Here is a 21,139-nt window from a genome sequence, read left to right as displayed (position 1 = left end):
GCGCCTGGACTCGGCGAGTCCAAGGTATGGACTCGGCGAGTCCGCGCTATTTAAAGAAACCCTAATTTCTCGGGTTTGGGACCTATTTAAAGGGCCTTAAGGCCGTCATTCGTGCTCACCAGACCCCTGAGTGAAACCCTAGCGAGTTTGAGCGTTTGGAGCAAAGCAAGAAGCCATTATTGACCTTGGAGGTGTCATCTTGCAAGGGAAAGGAAGTAATAGCTAAGGGGAATCAATAGGAGCCACTTCCTGAAGATTTGAGGTCCAGAACATCACATTTGAGGTACTACCTTCGAGCTATTCTCTGTTATGTTGATGTTTATATTGATTTAGGGCTTATTGAGCCCTTTTGTGGCTAGATCTAGTGCTTCCTTGGTCCCTTAAGCGAGTTAGGTTCTAGATCTGGACCCTTGGAGGTCCAGAGTGTCCCTTTGCCCAAGCTTTTTATGAATCCATGGGGGTTTTGGATTGGGGTCTTTGTGCTTGAGGTCAAAACACCATTTATGAATCATGGGGTGTGTTATGAGCACCAAGATATGGACTTTACGTGATGAATAATCTTAGGAGGGCCAGATCTATGAGTTGTTGGAGCGGATCTGACCTCAGAAGCAAGTTTGAGTTGATGCATGGCATGGACTCGCCGAGTCTGAAGAACAGACTCGGCGAGTAGCATGAAGATTGTCCTTAACCACTCAGTGAGTGGTCCAGCCGAGTTATGGGTTGACTCAGTGAGTCAGGGAGAGTTAGAGAGGGTTGACAGGTGGATTGAGTCGAACTGGAACTCGCCGAGTTGTTCTTGGGACTCGGCGAGTTGAGTCGGGGTGGCCCCGTGATTCATACCAGGTGGAACTCGTCGAATCAGGGGAATACTCAACGTGTCAAAAAGGGAATCCTAGAGAGTTGGTGAAAACGCTTAGACTCGCCGAGTCGCCCTAGTGCACTCGCCGAGTCCGGTCAAAGTTGACCATTGACCGTTGACCGTTGACCAGAGTTGACCAATGTTGATTTGATAGGGGTAGTCAACCATAGTGGTAAAAGTGTTAATTAGAGACATATGATGTTATAGGAGGATTATAGCTCGGAGGATCGAGCACAAGTGATTTCCAGGATTCACGAGTTATCGAGATACACGAGGTGAGTCTTCTCACAATACTTTACCTTGAGTAGGTAACCAGAGTTATGTGATCAGATTATTTGTATGCTATATGTATGTGATGTGTTGTACTGCATTATTTCTATGTGATTTATGTTGTGCATGTTTATAGAGTTGGAACCGGAAGGTTCACAGAGTTAGAACCTGAGGGTTCACAGAGTTTGGGTGCACGGACCCATAGAGTTATAGCCTCGAGTGGCTAATATGTGTTATGTGTGTGGTATTTTGGGGAACTCACTAAGCTTTGTGCTTACAGTGTTAGTGTTGTTGTTTCAGGTACTAGCGATGACCGTGGGAAGGCGCCGGCTTGATCTGTACACACGCATGTGATTTTATATATATATATGATCTTGGGATTTTGTATGATGTGAATTGAGATTTCAAACTTAATGCTTTATGAAAATTAAATGAGAAATGTTTTTATATTTGTGAAAAATTATTTTGAAAATTCACGGTGTTACACTTCTGGGGTTTCTGTCCTTTCCTAAGTTGATATCCTTCGTATTTTAGGTCGTTGACTTCCCTTTTTAGCAAATCATTATGTTCATGAAGAATTTTAATCGTATCTTCACAAGATGGAGTACATGAAACTTCATTGGTCGGGATGTTTGTGGAACTCATTGTTTTTCCACATTTCAAAGCATCAAGCTCTTCAATTACATCAGCAACACAAAGACGATTGAGATCTTTTGTCTTCTTGATGACAGCTACGTTCATATCCCACGATTTTGGAAGTGAATTCAATAGCTTTTTGTTTATCTCAGATTTGTTCAAGAAGATCCCAGCTATATTCATCTCAGTAATGAGTGTGGTAAATCGCTACAACTAAGCTTCCAGGGTTTCTCCGGGAATGTAGCTGAACATGTTGAAATTTTGTCTTAACATATCCTGACGATTCTCTTTCATGTCTTCAATTCCCTTGTTAACCTCAAAAGCCATTAAAAGCACAACTCGAAGCTAAAATAAAACTTAAACGTCAAACTAAAATTTAAAAATGCCCTTTGACTATAAACCTCAAAAGTCAACCTTAAAAGTTAAATTTAAAAAGTCAAACTCAAAAGTCAAAGTTAAAAGCCAAACCGAAAAGCTAAATTTGAAAATTTAAAAGTTAAACGAGAAAGTTAAAGTTTAAAGTAAAAGGTCAAACTTGAAAGTTAAAGTAAAAATTTTAAGGTCAAAAGTTAAAAAATAAAGTCAAAAATTAAAAACTAAATTTCTTTATTTTTTATTTTTTTATTATTATTTTTTATTTTTTATTATTATTTTTTTTATTGTTGGTTGAAAATGGAATTTAAAATTAAAAGAAATTTGAATTTTGGGCTAAAAGTGTCAAATTGGCGAAATTAGGAACGAGGCAGTAACGACTTATGAATTAAATTGCGAAGGTTTGTTGCATGTGATATGTTGGTTCAACTGGTAAGGTAGAGGGGGAAGGAGGCAGGTGATCCCGGTTCAATCCTTGCAACCCCCAAAAACGATTTGCCTTTTTTTAAGTGTATGCAGTGCGATCTTCGGACCCTGATCGAAGTCTCGCACACGCTGCTGGCCGAGACCGAGACCGAGGCTGACCGTGAACGCGAAGGCCGTAATCTCGGACCGTAAACTTCGGCCGCAAACTCCGAGGTCGTAAACCTCGGAAACCCTAGCTGCTGACCGAAAACTCTGCCACCCCCTCGCTGGTTACGACCAAAAATAGCGATTTTTGCCTTTTTTTTGCTCCAAAACTCGATCAAAAACCCGTTTTTATGAACAATGCAAAGAACAAATCCCCCTTATTTTTCAGAGATCTATCCAAAAACGCAAAAATATTTTCAAAATAAGATCAATATCTGACAAAATTGACTGATACCATCCTTGCTCTGATACCAATTGTAAGTCCCTAATCTGCTTGTGTATCAATCAGATTCGTTTGATGGTGCGGAATCCCAATCAAACGGATGATGTCAGATCAAATAGAAGAGAAGGAGAAAAAGAATAATATGAATCCTGTATGTATTGATATGAATAAAGATCCGGATACAAGAGATTCACACACACTAACACACACTTGTTCTTCTCTCTAGTTTCTCTCTCTCTTGGTTGTACACTCCTTTTCTGTTCATCAATCTACTCCTCACCCCTTACACCTATATTTATATATGAGAAACATGGGCTTGGTGAACATTGTCCGTGAATGGGTTTACGGCCGTAAACCTGTTTACGGCCATCAACACAACCGTAAACAAGTATACGACCGTAAACACCAAGTTGTTTACGGTCCAAGACACAAAAATACATTTTCCTAGAAAAGTAAAGTATAAACCACATTTTTGACCCAACAATACTATAATGAGAATTATCAAAGCGTTAATTACTAAGGATGCATGCATGCACCTTAAATACTAAAACCCTAGAATAAAATAATGCACGGTTAGACATGCCCAAACCGGTAACAAAACTGGGCTAAAAGGAACGAGCCCAAGACGCAACACTAGGATCCCAACAATGTGTCTTATGAAGTGATATTTTCTGTCACTATGTATGGATCTGCCATGATCTCTCGGTTCCTTGACTAAGGCAATCGCACTATTGTTGTCACAGAAAATCTCCATAGGCTCCTTTATAGCTGGTACAACTCCAAGGTGTCCAATGAAGTTCCTCAGCCATATCGCCTCCTTCGCCACTTCACTTGCTTCTATATACTCTGATTCACATGTCGAATCATCTACCATCTCCTACTTGGAACTTTTCTAGGTAATCGCTTGTAACATCCAAAAATACAGGCCATAAATTTCATTTCATTTTTTTCTCAATAGGTCAACTCATAAAAACTTCGATATAAAAATTTCATAATAAAGCTTCATGTCTAAAAACCAGCCACATCATAGTAATATATCAGATTACATCCCGGAAAAATCTATAATACGGAAAACAAGAGTGTGTGTGTGATATGTCGCTACCGCGCCAACTCCTTCCCCCTAGCTGAAGAGGTACCTGAAATCAAAACAGTAAACTTTAAGCACGAAGCTTAGTGAGCTCCCCCACAATACCTCATACCATGCAACCATATAACGAACAGCTAGGAGATACGGGCCTCGCCCACACTCATTGAGATATAGGCCTCGCCCACACTCCGCTATCTGGGAGATACGGGCCTCGCCCACACTCAGCTACTAAGCCATAACACACAAGTATCACACAGACAACGAGTATAAACAATTCTATCATACTAGAATATACCACAATCAAACTTAATTATGAGATACGGGCTCTGCCCACACTCCGATACTACATATCGACTATACGGGCCGGCCTTGGTCCCTTAGACCCGTTCCTACTGGAAGGAAAATCGCCTCGAAAAGTAGCTACCGAAAGTCTGCCTGCTAGACGTCTGACTGCTGTACCGGTAATCCTCCGGCTATAAATCCATAAACATAGATTAGTTACTCATAAATACCCTTAGGTCAAATGACTGACCTACCTCTAGTCCAAGGTCAACTCCTTGGTCAAGGTCAACTTCCAGTTGACTGGACTCGCCGAGTCATGGCACAGACTCGCCGAGTCCCTCTCCTACTATCCCAGTTCTACTCATCAAGTCCCTTTTCCCACTCACAGAGTCACCCTTAACTTACTTCTAGGGACAATTAGACTGACTCGCGATCCGACTCGCCGAGTCCCACGAGCAGATCTCCTACTCGCTTCCAAATCCTAACCAGAGCATCCATCTTGAGGATTTGGTTTCTGGGACTATTGCTACACACTAAATTGCTAACTCTGCGTGCAACTACGAAGGATTGGAACTTCTACACTTAAACCCTTCTTAACTCAGTAACAGCTCATATGACTCGCCGAGTTTGAAGAACAACTCGTCGAGTTCCAAGAAATCTTCATAGGACTCGCCGAGTTGTTCATCCAACTCGTCGAGTCTAAGACCATCTTCATAGAACTCGCCAAGTCCACTTTGGAACTCATTGAGTCCTTTCAACTCTCCTCCCATACAGACCAAATCTGAGACATGCAACGGTTCCAAACCATATTCTAAGCTCCTAGTGCATGCTTATCACGTAAAGTTGCAAACTTTATGTGCATGCATGGCCCTATGAGCTCCAAAAGGAAATTCTAAGCTCTTTATGAGGTCGTACAATCAATAGGGACCTCAATCACTTCTACCATAGAGACTTTACACTTCCAAGATGTCCATGAGGTCCAGATCCGAAGTCCTTTCAGAATATAGAGCATGAACACATGGAGGTTGAGGTTTTAGGGCTTGAAAACCACCAATTAGGGACAAAAGGGGGATCTAATGAACTAGTGATCAAGATAGGAACTTTTCTACCTAAATGGAAGCTTCCCACAGTGTAGATTTCGGATGTACTTCCCCTTCTTGCACTCTTCAACCTCCTCCTTCTTCTACTAAGCTCCAAACTTCCTTCACAAGGCCAAGATCACTCACAAGAACAATATGTGGGCTAGGGTTTCGCTCTACAGCTCTCTGGAAGTGTTAGGGACAAAGGAGGCCAAGTTAGAGCCTTTAAATAAGGTGCAAACACCCGGGTTAGGGTTTTTGTCCAAACAGGGTCTACTCGCCGAGTCCGGGACCTAACTCACCGTGTTGATCGCTCTAGTCCCGCTTCTACTCGGTGATTCGGACCTTCAACTCGCCGAGTACAAGGCCAAAATGCAAAGTATAAGACAAAAGAATACGTACCAAGAACCATGTGCTACATCGCTCCTCCATTCATGGTAAAGACCTAGCCCGACTGAGAGCACAGATTATCCTTATCAGTCTGAAAGCTAGCGTCACAGTACCCCACTACTCTCAAGTCATCACTCCCACCAAGGGTAAGGACCCAATCCTTAGTCCTCCGCAGGTACATGAGAATGTTCTTCACCGCAATCCAGTGAGCCTCGTCAGGATTCCCCTGATATCTACTGACCATGCTCAAAGCAAAGGCCACATCAGGATGGATACAAATCATAGCATACATGATCGAGCAAACAGCAGAAGCATATGGTAATCGACTCATCTCAGCTATCTCAACCTCTATACTCGGACTCTGAGCCTTGCTCAATTTCACATTATGCTGGATCGATAAGTCACCTTTCTTGGAATTTTGAATGTTGAACCTTTTCAACACTTTGTCCACATAGGTGCTTTGACTAAGTCCAATTAGTCTTTAACTCCTTTCTCTCAATATCCTTATCCCTAAGATATAGGTAGCTTCTCCAAGGTCCTTCATAGCGAAACACTTCCTAAGCCAGGACTTAACTTCCTACAAGGTTGGGATGTCATTTCCCATGAGTAGTATGTCATCCATATACAGTACCAAAAAGCTAACTATGCTCCCAGTAGCTCTGACATATACAAAGGACTCATCTTTGCTTCTCGAAAAACTAAACTCTTTGACTTTCTCATCAAAACAAAGATTCCAGCTGTGATATGCTTGTTCCAATCCATAAATGGATTTCTCAAGCTTTCACACTTTATCAGGGTACTTTGCACTGACAAAACCCTCTGACTGACTCATGTAAACATCCTCAACCAACTTTTCATTAAGGAAAGCGGTTTTGACATCTATTTTCCATATTTCATAATCATGAAATGCAACAATGGCTATCATAATCCTAATAGACTTAATATTTGCTACTGGTGAGAAGGTTTCATCATAGTCAACTCCCTGAGTTTGAGTGAAACTCTTTGCAACTAGTCGCGCCTTATAAGTGTGCACTTTTCCATCCATGTCGGTCTTCTTCTTGAAGATCCATTTGCACCCGACCGTCTTACAACCCGGTACATTGTCAACCAAGTTCCAAACTTGATTGTCATGCATGGACTGAATCTTGCTGTCCATAGCCTCTTTCAATTTAGCAGACTCAGGGCCTCCCATGGCTTCCCTGTAGCTATAAGGTTCATCCAAATTTACAAGTGTACTATCACTAATAAATGTAGCACCTTCCACAGTAATATGGAAACCATAGTAATGCTCAGGTGGATTCCTAACTCTAGTGGAACGCCTTAGAGGTACAGACTCGTCAGTTGGTTCAACAGGAGTTTCCTCCTCAGGTTGATTGCTAGGGTTTGAGGTTCCTTCACCACTTGACTCTTGAAGCTCTTCGAGGTCAATTTGCCTCCCACTGTTTCCTTGGCTTATAAGTTCTCTCTCGCGAAAGACTCATCTCCTTGCCACAAAGACCACATTCTCACTTGGTCTGTAGAAGAGTTAACCAAAGGGTTTCTATGGGTAGCCGATGAAAATACAACTCTCACTACGAGTTTCGAGCTTGTCCTGAGTCTCACGCCTCACGAAATCCTCGCAACCCCAAATCTTAATGTGGTCTAAATTGGGAACGTTCCCGGTCCACATCTCGTGAGGTGTTTTGACAACCTTCTTGCTAGGGACTAGATTAAGGATATGGGCGGCAGTCTCTAAGGCATACCCCTAAAACGAGATTGGTAACGAAGCTCGACTCATCATGGAACGAACCATGTCTAACAAGGTTCGATTGCGCCTCTCATCCACACCATTAAGTTGTGGTGTTCTGGGAGGTGTCAATTGTGAAATAATTTCATATTCCTTAAGATAGTCAAGGAACTATGTACTAAGATACTCTCATCCTCGATCGGATCGAGGCATCTTAATGTTCCTACCCAACTGATTCTCCACTTCCTGTTTAAACTCTTTGAGCTTTTCAAAGGTTTCTGACTTATGCTTGATTAAGGTGTCGTTTGTTTTTTGTCTGCAGATCTGCGTGACCACTTCTGTCTACGTCGCGCAGACCACGCGCAGACATATTCCCTCGTAGACCGTTTGTTTTTTGAAAGTGCGCAGACCTAAAAACATCTGCGCGAGGTCTTCTTGGCGCAGACATGGACCAATGTCTTCTAAGGTCTTCACAAGTGCAATAAACCTAAACCAAAACATACATATTTTTTTTCTTTCGGCACCTCCCAATCCATCATATTGAAAGTATAAGTGATGATAACTTTTTTATTTTATGTTTATTTAATTATTAATGTATATATCTGTTTATTGATTTTTTCAATAATATTAAAAGAAAAGAATAGAACATTAAAACCATGTTTCTAATTTTATGATGTGCGACCAGAATTTAAAAAAAAATGTTATATGTCCATTATTTAAGAACAAAAAAATGAGTTATATTAAAGTATTTATAAAAGCATTGCTTTTTGATTCTAATATGAATTATATAAGCCATTAATAATTTTTGTATTTATAAAAGCATTGCATTTCGATTCTAATATAAATTGTTATTGTAAAACCAATTTTTTTTTATTGTATGACTAATTTCGTTGCATGAATTTTATTTGGAGTGTTATATGACTATTATTATTAAAATTTTGGTGTTGAAAATTCATTTAAGTTTGTAAAATCATTTTATTTAAAATTTAGTTTATTTCAGCAGCCTGCAGACATTAAAAAACAAACAGTCTTCTTATTGTAGACTGCAGATGTTTGGTTCACCTCTTCAGCTGTAGAGGCTTGCAGATGTGGTCCGCAGACTACAGACATTTTGGCTTCAGAAAAACAAACAGCACCTAAGTAGACATAACCATATCTACTGTAATCATCAGTAAAAGTCACAAAGAAGCGGTTAGTATCCCTTGTAGTGGTTCTGAAGGGTCCACACACATCTGTGTGTATGAGGTCCAACAAACCTTCACCCCTAGCACAAGTACCAGTGAAGGGTAACTTAGCCATTTTTCCAAGCAAACAAGACTCGCAACTATCATCTGACTTGAAGTCAAATGACTCCAAAACTCCAGCCTTTTGGAGTTGGCCTATGTGCTTCTTGTTAACATGTCCAAGACGACAATTCCACAAGGATGCTTTGTCCAAAGTAGTGGAAGAATCGATACGCAACACATTATTTCCTAAGTTGTCTACAACCGACACAGTTTCATATACACCATCACAAGGTAATGCTTTAAAATAAAGAACATTATTATAAAAAGCATTAATACCACCACATTCATTATTAAATGAAAAAGTAAATCCTTGTTTGTACAAACCGTGAAAATAAATAACATTTCTCGCCATTTCAGACGAGTAACAACACTTATTCAAATCTAACATTAACCCACTACTTAGCAACAAAGAATAAACTCCACTTTTGGTGACAGATGAAGCTTTCATATTCCCCATGATCAATTTTAACTTTCTATGCTCCATGCCCTCACTTCTTCTTAGGCCCTACAAATCAGAACATATATGAATACCACAACCTATATCAAGGACCAAAGAATTAGTATGTGATGAGTTATTAGAAAATATAGTGTAAATACCTGCATGGGTAGGTTTGACCTTCCCATCCTTAACATCTTGCAGGTACTTGGTGCAGTTTCGTTTCCAGTTCCCCTTATCATGACAATAGAAGCATTCAGCTTCCTTTGGGTTGGAAGAAGGAGTGATAGAACCACCTTTGGTTCCACTTGAAGAGGAGCCATAAAGAGACTTTCCCTTGGTACCCTTCGAAGGGGTCTTCCTCTTCTTCCCTCTGCTCTGCCCGATTGCCAAAACAGGGGCGTTGTTAGGAGTAGGTTTAGTAACAACCGATTTACCTTTGAGACCACTTTTGGCGGTCTTCAAAAGTCCTTGAAGCTTGTTGAGTGTGACCTCCTCCTTGCTCATATGATAGGTCATTCAGAACTGATCATAACAAGTAGGTAAGGAGTGCAGTATGATGTCAATAGCCAACTCCTCGGGGAACTTCACATTAAACTTCAATAAAGGCTCCACAAACCTTTGCATTTTCTGCATGTGGACCATGATGGATTCACCATCCTTTATTCGGGTTGTTATCATGGAAGAGATGATTTCATACCTCTCTTGACAAGCACTCTGATGGTAGCGGTCCATCAAGTCCATGTGCATCTCAAAAGGGTAAAAGTCCTCATAGGACTTCTGGAGTTCAACTGTCATTATGGCCAACATAATACATGCCACTTTGGTAGCATCTCTCTCATGTGCCCTAAAGTCAGCGATCTCCTCTAGAGTAGCAGTAGACTCATAAATTTCTTCCAGCTCCTTGTTGAGGACATATTCGTTGTCCTCATAACGCGTGACCATCTTGATGTTCCTGATCCAATCATTAAAGATTGAACCATCAAAGATGACTCTCCCACAAAGGTTCATGAGAGAAAAGGAGCCGGTAGGGTTTGAGCCAGAAGCAGCATTGTTGGAAGACATCTGAAAAGAAGAAAGAGAAGTTTAGATTAGATATAAAATCCTTAATAAGACACCCAAATGTAATATTAAGGCTAGGACCCAACACAATACTTTATAACTTGGAAGAGGGATGTCATAATCCAAGCTACAAAATATTTGAAGGTAGGCAAATGACGATTCGCTAATTTCCACCATGAAAAACGAAATAAATTATTAGGTTTTAATTGGATTGAAACTCCTAGATCTTTTGAGATTCATTAAACTTTTCAATGGCATGCTTAAATCTCGATTCAGCCCTCTCAAGTTTGTGACTGGGATGCCGAGGATCACAAACAATGTGTGAATAACCATGCAAATTAACTTGGTACCCTTAATATTTATCACATAATCAATGTTCCGGTTACCCACACGCATTCCACCGATCTACGATAAAGATTAAGTCACCCTTTGCCACTCTTACTAGTCCATGTTAGTGTGTCAGTTACCACACACGCTCCACCAACGACTTGGTAAGGTATAAAGTGTAATTTCATGGGTTAGCACCAATTTCACATTTTCCTAAAGTAACTAAGATTGGGAATTTATAAAAGGTTTAGTTACTTTATATTTATCATTATACTTTTAATGAGAGTTATGGTCCTTGTCCTACCCGTTCGGCTAACGACCCTCCACCAGTCAAGGAAGCGGTGGGTCAGAGTGGACACCCATTAAGCTGCCATTTTATAGGCAACAACCTTATACCCCCCTTATAGACCGGCTTCGTGAATGAGGCCTACTAACAGTAAAACTGACTTGCTCTTATACATACATATATATATATATATATATATATATATATATATATATATTATTAACTTATAATACTATAAAGTATAAGGGTTGAATTTTAACTTTTAAAACTCTAGGGTTTGGAATTAAAGTGTGTGTGAGACTTTACAAATTCCAAGACTTGAGGGCAAATTTTGAAACTATTCAAGACTTTTCGTTTCTATAACTTATGAATTTTAATGGTTTTAAAGGAAAAACTTTTGGAATTCTGTAACTTGAGGACAAGTTATGGAGTCCATTAATTGGCATTTAGATCAATAATTGCACCAACAAACAATTTGCAAATAATTCCTATGATCTACTAAAACTCATAAGTATGAACATTCATATCAACAATTTCAAGAATCATACAAACACATATAAAACTTGAAAATTTGATAATAACCATTGAAAATGGATTAGCATAATCATTACCACATCAAAAATAGGTTTTATAAACCTAAAACAGTTTAGGGTGATGATTCTAGTCCATTTACAGCATCAAAACTCAAAAATCTGCACATAGGGCCTCCTACTCGCCGAGTGTAAGCACCTACTCGACGAGTAGGATGAGTTTTCTCTTGGACTCGTCGAGTCCCCCCATGGACTAGGCGAGTCCACTGAACAGTGAACAGATTTTCGACTTTTTCAAGCATTTTGCATCAAGTATAATGAAAAAAATCCTAGGCTCTGGTACCACTGAAGGGTTTTGAGCATTCTAACACTCCTATGGTGTACATGCAACCCTAGAAACCTTGGATCTATGTTTTCTCTATTATACATGCAAATTTGATTTTCCAAGGTTCTCAACCTAACTAGCATGTTATGGGGTACTTGTAACATAAAAAACTTAGTAGAATAACATACCTTTTCTTGTGGTTGATTGCGTGGATTCTTGAGAGCCTAGCACCAATAATGTGGATGCCTCAAGTGGAATCACAAATCACAAAAATACCTTGGAAAACTTGAGAGAATAGTATGCACTAGAGAAATCAGCCCACTCTTGTTCACTCACACACTAGTGCCATTTCATGTGCCAAAGACCTCTTTATATAGTATGGAGGATTAGCATTACATCCATGTAAACTCTAATACCCATGACCTTTCATTTCCATAGGATCCATGGGTTAAAATCTCCATAGACTATCCATGAAAACTTAGCCCATCCTAAATGAACTAGGCCCATTCTCTCTCTCTATCTCTCTCTCTCTCTATATATATATATATATATATATATATATATATATATAAGAGTCCATATTTAATTAGTTCCTTTTGATCACTAAATTAACTCTAAATAAATTCTTGATAAATACTAATTAAATAATATGATTTCATATTAATATATTATAACTAATAATATATTAATAAATCATAAATATACTATTCTAAAAAGATTATCCATATAAATTGTTTCAGTGAAGTGCAACCCAAACGGATCATGTCGGGTCGGGTCAAGTACATACCAAAAATAGTTACGAACTTAGACACCTTATCCAACAATATTCTTTGTCCTCGTAACGCAAGGCGATTCGAATGTACCAAATCTAATCATTGAAATTGGAACCATCGAACGTGATCCTCACATAAATGTTCAAGAGCGAGAAGGAGTTGTTGGAGTTGTTGTTGGAGGAACCGGAAGCGTTGTTTTAGGTAGATATATGCAAAAGAATAAGAAAAAAGTTTTGATTAGATAAGGAATCCTTAATATAACACCCAAAATGAAATATTAAGGCTAGGACCCAACACAATAATCCACAATTCGGAAAATGGATGTTGTAATCCAATTGTAAACTATTTGAAGGTAGGCAAATGACGATTTACCAATTCCACCACGAAAAACAAAATTAAAAGAATTAGGTTTTGAATGAAATGAAATTCCTAGATTCTTTGAGATTCATTGAACTATTCAATGACATGTTTAATATGAATAATGCCCTTCAAGTTTGTGACTGGGATACCGAGGATCATAAACAAGGTGTGAATAACCATGCAAATTAGCTTGGTACTTTCGATGTCATTCACCACCTAATCAATGTGTTGGTTAACCATACATGCTCCATTGATCTATGATAATTTACGAGTTACCCATTGCCACTCTTTATTAGTCCAAGTTAGTGTGTTAATTAACCACACACACTCCACTAACGACTTTACAAGGTGCAATGTGCAATTTTAAGGATTATCATCAAATTCACATTTTCCTAAAGTAACTAAGATTGGGAATTTTATAAAAACGTTTACTTACTTTATATAGATCATTATACTTATTAATGACAGAATTAATATCCTATCCTACACGTTCGGATAATGACCCTCCACTAGTCAAGAGTGCGGTGGGTAAGAGTGTATACCCAATGGCGGTCATTTTATAGGTCGCTTCCTTAAGCACCCCTTATAGATCACCTTCGTGAATGAGGCTTACTAATGGTAAGACCGACTTTTCTTATACATATATAATGTTAAACTTTTAATTTTATATATATATATATATATATATATATATATATATATATATATATCTATATCTATATATATATATATATAGTATAAGTGTAACACCCATAAAATTCGAGCCAATTTAAAACTTTTTAAATCATTTGAAACCATTCAGTCATTACAATTTCTTTTCAAAATAGTTTAAACATCAGATTTCCCATAAAATCATAATCATCAATCGAGGAAGTGTATGGCCACGCCTTCGTCTTCCCGCGGCTATCCGCTGAACCTGAAACAATAAACTGAAACTGTAACCCCGAAAGCTTAGTGAGCTACCCCACAAAATACCAGTCTCATATAACCATAATCATGTCATATCAACAAATACAAAATAGCATGCATAATGAGCCTTTAGCCTGACTGGACCGCCTCGTAGGGCCTACAGCTTATCTGGATAGGCTCTCGAGCCTTCGGCACATCTGGACCGCCTCGCAGGGCCTGCAACCTATCCGGACCGCTCGTTGGGCCTTCGGCCTAACTGAACCCCTTTGTAGGACCTTCAGTTTATCCAGACCGCCCTGGGTATGTTGGCCTTCAGCACAAAGCAGGACCGCCCCAACCCAACCCCCAATCCACAAACATGTGCACATATATATCATACGCTAACATATATAACATATAATCATACCGATCTAACATATCACTAACACAACAACCATCCTATAACCAGGATACCGACCTAACCGATCATTAACATAACATCATCCTAACTGTCAGGATGCAGATCTAGCAGATCAATAAACATATCAAGCAAATACCCGGATACAAATCTGACAAAGGGCCTGCCTTGGTGCCTTATACCCTGTTGATATAGTAAGGATAACTCACCTCACATAACTTTTCAATTTCTTTCTAATAATAATTATAAGTTCGTTAATAAGATTATATAAATATTAAAACTAAAGTGTAATCATATATAAACTAAATTTCAATATTAAAAGAATATATTTACTTCTACTTATAAAGTTATGTTTTTTAACTTTTTACATATTATATTTAATTTATTAGTTTTAATATATTGTTGAATGTAAACCATTATCATCTTAAAGCTACAACTTTTGAACAATTTGTATAAAATATTTAAATTATAAACTTAAATATAACATTACAGGACCAACTTAAATATAAATTTTAGTTTAACTTAAACAACCCAAATAATATTTTGTAAGTAGTTAAAAGTAATCAATTGTAGTGTTTTTCTAATAATGATTATAGTTTGGTTAATAAGGTTAAATAAATATTAAAACTAAAGTGTAATCATAAATAAACTAAATTTCAATATTAAAATAATATATTTACTTCTACTTATAAAGTCATGTCTTAACTTTTAACATATTATACTTAATTTATTAGATTTAATATGTTGTTGTATGTAAATCATTATCAATTTAAAGCTACAACTTTGGAACAGTTTGAGAAAAATACTTAAACTGCTAATTTAAATATAACATTACAGTGTCAACTTAAATATAAATTTCAGTTCCACTTAAAAAATCTAATGAATATTTTGTGAAGAGTTAAAACTGATAAATTGTATTGCTAAATGCAAAAACTAAATTATAATATCAATTTAACTAAAATATTTCCGAAAGATATTTGTATAATCGTTAAAGCTTTCAAATAAGTAGCTTAAAAATAACTTACAACAACAACAGGTAAAAATAATTCTATATAAATGATTATATTGTTGCCTTTACAATCAAAAAACAATGTCTGATGTTTAAAATAATTATAATGATAGAAATTAAAACGTTAAGAAAATAAATTTTAAAAAATTAATTAAAAATAACAAAAACTATAAATAACATTAAGTCATATATTATATTTAATTTTATTCATGAGTAACTCGCGGGTAGATGTCATTCAAACAGTTGAGATTATACAATTATAATAGTTGTATATATTATCATATAATTCAAAATAATCAATATATTATATCAATTTAGTATACAAGTTATTATATCAAATTTAACAACAACGTTAATCTTTCATTGAATATATATATATATATATATATATATATATATATATATATATATATTTGTAAAGATTTAAACTATATAGGTGTTTCTGCACAACATGTGAGCATTCGTCTAGTCATACATACTTATAAAGCTAACATTTTTTCTTGAATCTCATGCATTTGAAACCCCCATTTTTTAACTTTCTCAAACCACATTCATTTGAAACCCCCTTTTTTAACTAATGCAACTCAAAAGTTTTCTTAATTATGATTTAACACTCAAAAGTTTTATAACTTATATTATGTTTAATTTGCATTTAGTGAAAAGTTTACTATAAAAAGATCAATCTTTTGTGTCTTTTGTGTTATATAAAATCTTACATGTAAGAAGGATGTGATAACATCAATGTTTTGCTTGGAATATCTTTCAACCAAAACAAATGAAGTTTTTATATTCTTTCTTTATATTCAGTTTCTCATTTAATCGTTATATGTGATTTGTATGTATTATTCAATCTTGAATGTGACTCTCCAAACATCAATGTTTTGCTTGGAATATCTTTATGATTCTTCTTTTTCAAGACAAATATTTTGATTGCAGGTTAGTAAAGAATTGTCATCAAGTTTCTATGGTTGAATGGTGTTAAATGAAGAAAGAAGATTCAGAAAACGGATATAGGTTTTTTTTGTTTGAGCAAAGTTGATGAATATTAGTTTTTTCTTTTGATTTAAATGTATGTTTATATAACATCTTTATTTATATATTCAACCACCCAATTCTCTTATTTATTTGATTGTGATTTTTCTATTCTGATTATGTTTATTTTCTATTATTTTTTTGTTAGGTTATCCTACACAACATATTTAAAAGATAACATAATTTTTAACATTTGATATGTAATTATGATAGACTTATCATGATATGTTCTTCATATGAAGGTAATTTATCCATATTACTACGACAAGAATTACATATCACATTTACGAAAATATATATAGTATATGTGATTTGTTTAACATGTATATGCACCTATGTATGTTATAAATTTATAATTAAATATCTTTATGTTTAATAATTGAAGGGATTAAAATGACGCATCAAAACCAATTATTTAGACGAATATAATAATAATAATAATAATAATAATAATAATAATAATAATAATAATAATAAATACATATTTCCAAGTACTGCATTCATTTGAAACTCACATTACAGCTCAAGAGTTTTCTAATTTACGTATATTTATTAGTTACAACTCAAGAGTTTTTAACTTATGATTATTAATTAGTAATCACTAATAACTTTTTATTTTCCTTTTTTTATAAGGTTGTAAATTTTTGTTCGTTAAAACATTAATGTATTTGAAGAGATTTGTGATTTAAATATGAAGAGTTCATATAAATGTTATAATATATGTTTTAGTGTTTTATGTTATTAAAAGTTACAGTGTTTATTTTTCATATTTTTTATTATTCGTTGTATATATATCTTTTTTAATACAAATGTTATAATAGATGTTTTTCTATTTTTATGTTTTTAAAAGTTGCAGTTCATATTTTTGTTCATATGTTTTATTACCCGTTATATTATCATTCATTTGATATATAATTTACATAATTTTAAACGGTTTATAAAATTATCAAATAGTTGTATATATCACAATGACTTAAAAATTAAACTATAATGTTTAATAAAACTAATATGGTAACTATATGTTTGCTTTACTACTAACATTTTGTTTCAAAGTAGAAATATTAAATAATAATTTGGTAAAAGTTATTATTTTAACTATATAATTCTATTCTCGCGCAACGTGCGGGGATTCACCTAGTCATACATACTTATAAAGCTAGCATTTTTTTCTTGAATCTCATGCATTTGAAACCCCTTTTTTTAACTTCCTTTCACCACATTCATTTGAAACTCCCATGACTTTTCAATTTCTTTACAATAATATTATAAATAAGTTAAATAATGTTCTATAAACAAGAAATGGTATTTTATTACTATGTCTTTATCCCACGTCGATGATGAAAGTAAACAAGAGAATGTTTCCTCTTCTATAAATAGGAAAGGTTGTGAAATGTTTCAAATGGACCAAATAATGAGAACTTCCTCATGCCTACCTTTGTAGGATTTTGAAGGTATTATTTGGTGAGATTGTCGATATTGGCAAGTGTCAAGTTAACTTTTAGAATTCCAAAAATGGTTTTGAACCGAATTTCACTAGAAAAAAAAATAAGTAGTTGGGTATATTGAGTTGAACAGGAGCTGGATCAATTTGGACCGATACAGGAATCATTTTCCTTTCACAACAAACATTTGAAACTCCCATGATTTTTCAAATTATTTCTAATAATATTATAAATAAGTTACATAATTTTATATAAATATAAAAAAGAATCTACCTAAACCTAAAATTATAACTGTTTGAAAAATCACTTTGATTCAAAAGCACGAAACATCTACAAACCGGGTTTCACTAGAAAAAAAATATGTAGTTTGGTATATTTAGTTGAATCGGTCCGAGTTTGATCTATTTAGACCATAAAAGAAGCATTTTCCATTCACTACATACATTTGAAACTCCCATGATTTTTCAAATTGTTTCCAATGATATTTTTAAAAAGCTACATAATGTTATATAAATATAAAAAAAACATCTACCTAAAAATAAAATTAGAATTGTTTGAAAATTCGATTTGACCAAAAGCACGAAATATATACGCAGATTATATTTTATAAATGAATTCTTTTTATAATGAACTTTTGAATCTTGAAAATACATATAAACAAGCTTTCTATATTAAGTACCTAACTGAATTTATGATTTTAGAATTGAACAAAAAGTTATTCAATAAGAACTTACTTTTTTGGATAGCAACTTACAAGATTATAGAAAAATGAAACTATTGAACAATAAAGAAAGGGTAAACAAGAGAAATTGTGTTTTACTAAATAAGTTGAATAATGTTTTATTAACAAGAAAGCGTGTTTTATTACAATGTCTTCATCCAACATCGATGGTGAGAGTAAATAAGAGAACGTTTCCTTTTCTATAAATAGGAAAGGTTGTGAATTGTTTCAAAGGGACCAAACCATGAGAACTTCCTTATGCTTACCTTTTTTGGATATTGAGGGTATTTTTTGGTGAGATTGTCTTTATTGGCAACTGTCCATTTAAGTTTTAGAATCCCGAAAATGGTTTTGAACAAGATTATTTTAGGTTCAAACAGAGTTTCAGTTGAAAACCCGTTATGTAGTTTGGTATATTGAGTTGAATCGGTCTGAGTTTGATCAATTTGGACCGATAAAGGAAGCATTTTCCTTTCAGCACATACATTTGAAACTCCCATGATTTTTCAAATTTTTTCTAATAATATTATAAATAAGTTATCTAAACATAAAATTATAATTGTTGGAAAAATAAATTTGATTCAAAAACACAAAATATATACAAACTGGGTTTCAATAGAAAAAATGTTATGTAGTTTGGTATATTAAGCTGAATCAGTCCGAGTTTGATCAATTTGGACCGATAAATGAAGCATTTTCCTTTCACCACATACATTTGAAACTCTCATTATTATTCAAATTGTTTATAATAATATTATAAGTTTCATAATGTTATATAAATATAAAACAATCTACCTAAACATAAAATTATAATTGTTTGAAAAATCACTTTGATTCAAAAGCACGAAATATATACTCGATTATATTTTATAAATGAATTCATTTTATAATGACATTTTGAATCATGAAAATACATTTACACAAACTTTCTGTATTAAGTACCTAACTGAATTTATGATTTTAGGATTTAACAAAAAGTTATTCAATAAAAACTTGATTTTTTATAGCAACTTACGAGATTACTGAAAAATGGAACTATTGAACAATAAATTTTCTGGATAATGTTTTATTTTTTTATTTAATATTTTAGTTATCAAAATGAAATTATTGGCAAATAAAGAAATGAGTTTAATTAAAATGTCTTCATCCCACTTTGATCGTGAGAGTAAACAAGAGAATGTATTCTCCTCTACAAATAGGAAAGATTGTGAAATATTTTAAAAGGACTAAGACATGAGATCTTCCTTGCATCTAACTTTGTAGGATGTTGTGTGTATTCTTTGGTGAGATTGTCTTTATCGACAAGTGACCAATTAAATTTCAGAATTTCGAAAATGATTTTGGATCGTATCTTTTAGATTTGGATCGAGTTTAATAAGGATCTGAGTGTCTTCTGGCTGAGTTAGGCAAGCTCGCTTCCATTGAAGGCCGAGTTCAAGTAACATGTCGCGTATTTGGTTGTGTTAGCCAAGTTTTACAACCCTATATGTAATACAATTTAAAGTTTTAACCTTATAAAAGACGTCACTATTATCATATGTTCTACATAATTATGGTAATATTTATGATACAAAACATTTTTTTTACTATTTAAGATAAAAAGTTGTCTCTGTTATCATATGTTGTACACAATGATAAAATTTAAGATAGATAAAAAGATGTCTTTGTTATCGTATTTTCTACATAATGATAATATTAATATAAACGTTTTAATTTAATATGAAATTATTATTTAATAGATAACAATAACGATTTATTTATTTTTAAAAATTAATTTTTCTATTTTAATCATATAACTTTGTATATGCAAAACAACTTCAAGTTCCAACCTTATCTCTTATAATATAGTTCAACATAATAACAATACTAAAAATCATTTTTTATATTTTTTATGAAATTATTATTTAATTGTTAATAACAATGATTTAGTTATTTTTAATATAAAATATTTTTTTATATCTCACGCAATGCACGGGCATTCGCCTAGTATACTTATAAATGAAGCATTTTTCCTTTCACCATATTCATTTGAAACTCTCATGTATTTTTCCTATCACCATATTCATTTGAAACTCCCATGACTTTTTAATTTCTTTCTAATAATAATTACAAGTTGGTTAATAAGATTAAATAAATATCAAATCTAAAGTGTAATCATATATATACTAATTTTCAATATTAAAAAAATATCTTTACTTCTACTTATAAAGTTATGTTATTTAATTTTTAACATATTATACTTAATTTATTAGTTTTAATATATTGTTGGATGTAAACCATTATATAAAATACTTAAATTATAAATTAAAATATAACATTACAGGATCAACTTAAATATAAATTTTAGTTTAACTTAAACAACCCAAAGAATATTTTATAAATAACTAAAAGTGATAAATTGTACTGTTTTTCTAATAACGATTATAAGTTGCTTAATAAGGTTAAATAAATATCAAGCTTAAAATGTAATCATAAATAAACTAAATTTCAATATTAAAATAATATATTTATTTCTACATATAAATTTATGTCTTTAACTTTTAACATATTATACTTAACTTATTAGGTTTAAGATATTGTTGTAAGTAAACTATTATCAGTTTAAAGCTACAACTTTTGAACAGTTTGGACAAAATACTTAAATTGTTAATTTAAATATAACATTACAGTGTCAATTTAAATTTTAGTTC

The sequence above is a fragment of the Lactuca serriola genome, chromosome 5 (assembly GCF_051521515.1).
Source record: "Lactuca serriola cultivar US96UC23 chromosome 5, Lser_US96UC23_V15, whole genome shotgun sequence".
Lineage (NCBI taxonomy): Eukaryota > Viridiplantae > Streptophyta > Magnoliopsida > Asterales > Asteraceae > Lactuca > Lactuca serriola.
This window is presented reverse-complemented; position numbering follows the sequence as displayed.